Raw genomic sequence first — 2388 nt, 5'->3', positions numbered from 1 at the left:
AACACAGGATTTTCGTTTGTTTTATCTGGACACAATTTTCTGCATTGACTTCATTGGGTACATGAAGGAACTATGCTTGAAACTTTACCAATGCCTTTAAAATTATGTTCATAACCCTTCATTTTACTTAAAAAAAGTTTTTAAAGTGAAAGATGTTATATTCTCCCACCAAATGATTTGAATGAAGTTATTGACAGTGAGAGCAGAGTGAAAAAATTTCAGCTGAAATGTATGTAGAACAGATGGTAAGGTTTATGCATCTCTAATCAAATGATGTTAGTTTTATGGCTCTTTCAATTAGTGCAGATGAGAAAGTCAACATTCAGAATCATAGAATTGTATAATTTTATATATATATATATATATATATATATATATGCATGTATATATATATATATACATGCTTATATATATGTGTGGGTCTTTCCATAATGGTGTTTTCAATGTTATTAGTATAGAATACGTTTGTGGCTTAATAGCTGTTTAATCACATGGAACTAAAACTTGAGGTGTAATCTGCAAGGAACACTTATTTAGTTTTCATTTTAGTAGTGTCTCATTTTGGTGATAGAAAGTTTCCTTTGGGAATAGATCATAGCCTTTTCAATTACATAACAATATATTTTATTAACATACATAAACATTGATTTTTTATTGGTATATAGTTTTATGAATTTTAATGAGTGTATAGATTTATGAACCACTAACACAATCAGGAGACAGCAGTTCTATCAGTCCCCAAACTCACTCTTTCTTTAATAGTCAAACTATACCCCTCCCCCTCCAACCCCTGGTAATTGCTGATCTGTTCTCTCTGTATCATTATAGTTTGGTGTTTTCATATATGAAATCCTATATAGTTGACTTGTTTTCATCAGCAGATTTTTATTAGTTGGAGGATACTTAGGTTTGACTCAAAGGAAAGCGGTGACAATTGGCAAGCACTCCTGCATAGACAGGAGGCATTCCTGGCTGTGGGGAGCGGCACTTATATCTAAGGATCAGGGTCTCCTGCTTAACTTGGACCACCCAAGGAAGCTCTTCCCCTTACCACTCCATGTCACCAGTGGTGGTACGGAAGAGTCTGCAATGAGTTAGGTCAAATTGGTTAACAGCTTTTCCAGCTCTGGCCGAGCTTTGAACCTTCCCTTGAAGTCTTCCTCTGTGTGCTCCTTCATTGACAATTTGACTCCTGCAGGAAGATTGCTTTGGATTATTTCCAAGAAAATCTCTTCAAACGTAACAGTTAAACCGCTAATCTGAACCACTGGCTCACAGTGGGGTAAGAGCTGAGTCCAGGAATATTTTACTGCCTCCATCCTGCAGCTGCAACACCTTCATGGTTTTCGTGGGCATTGCATAATTTTCCTCAACTTTAACATAGAGATGGTTGCAGAGGTTGTCAACATACTGGGCATAACTCTCTGCCAGGGCCATGTCATATGCAGTTAGGTGAATGTTTAAAAACCCATGTTCATAATCTGTCCCCAAATGAATGGCTCTCATTTCCACCTTTTCCTTCTTCTTCTTGGGCTCTTGTGCTTTAGTTAGATGCTTGTAACTGCCAATGCCATGAGTGGGCTTAGTCTTGTAGTGCCTACTGGTACTGAGCAAGGTGCCACCTGCAGAACAGATGGGATTCTCTCCTGAAGTTTTGAACCTTAAGTGGGGACAGGCTTGCTGAGAAATGATATCGTTCCTCAAACACGGCACCTTTTCCAGAGCTCCTCTCATCCTTCGCTGCTGTGTCCTGATACTATGCAAGCTGAAAATCAATCGGCCCAAGCAGCAGAGACTCTGGACTGCTGAACCCTGGGCTGCTGAAAACACTGCCCTTGACTCTTGGGCAACTCTGGGGCTAGGGGCGCAAATCCCCAAGCAATTGAAAATCCAAGTATGACTTCTGACTTTATACTCTGTCCTTCCATCCCACGTTCAAACTGCAGATGGGAAACAGTATTTTCCACTCACTGTTGGGAATGTGAAAACACTGGTTTTGATCAGCAGTTGGTTGAATCTGCGAATGTGAAACCGAAGATAGGAAGGGACAATTGCATTTCTTGGGGGGGGGGGGGGAATCCCTGTATAAATGGACCAATGCAGTTCAAACCCCTGTTGTTCAAGGGGCAACTGTATGATTCTAAAAGGGTATGCAACCTTGTAAGATTGGCTTCCTTGGCTCAGCCTTCTGCCTTTGAGAGTCACCCTAGTCACTTATTGTAGCATGTTCCTTTTAATTGCATAGCTGTACCGTAGTTTGTTTCATAGTTTATTAATTCACCTGTTGAAACACATTTGTGTTATTTCAATTTGGGGTGATTATGAATAGAGCCTCTGTACATACTGTGCACTGTTTTCGTGGGTACATACATTTTTATATCTCTAGGG

At 39.7% G+C, this 2388-nt stretch overlaps 1 pseudogene; it reads right to left on the bottom strand.

Annotated features, from left to right (window-relative positions):
• Nucleotides 1-1094: 1094 nt before the first annotated feature.
• On the bottom strand, nt 1095-1734 carry LOC107524585 (large ribosomal subunit protein mL48 pseudogene; annotated as a pseudogene).
• Nucleotides 1735-2388: the final 654 nt, after the last annotated feature.

The sequence above is a fragment of the Miniopterus natalensis genome, chromosome 8 (genome assembly GCF_054644295.1).
Source record: "Miniopterus natalensis isolate mMinNat1 chromosome 8, mMinNat1.hap1, whole genome shotgun sequence".
Lineage (NCBI taxonomy): Eukaryota > Metazoa > Chordata > Mammalia > Chiroptera > Miniopteridae > Miniopterus > Miniopterus natalensis.
Note: the sequence above shows the minus strand (reverse complement) of the source record. Positions and strands in the feature narration are given on the sequence as shown.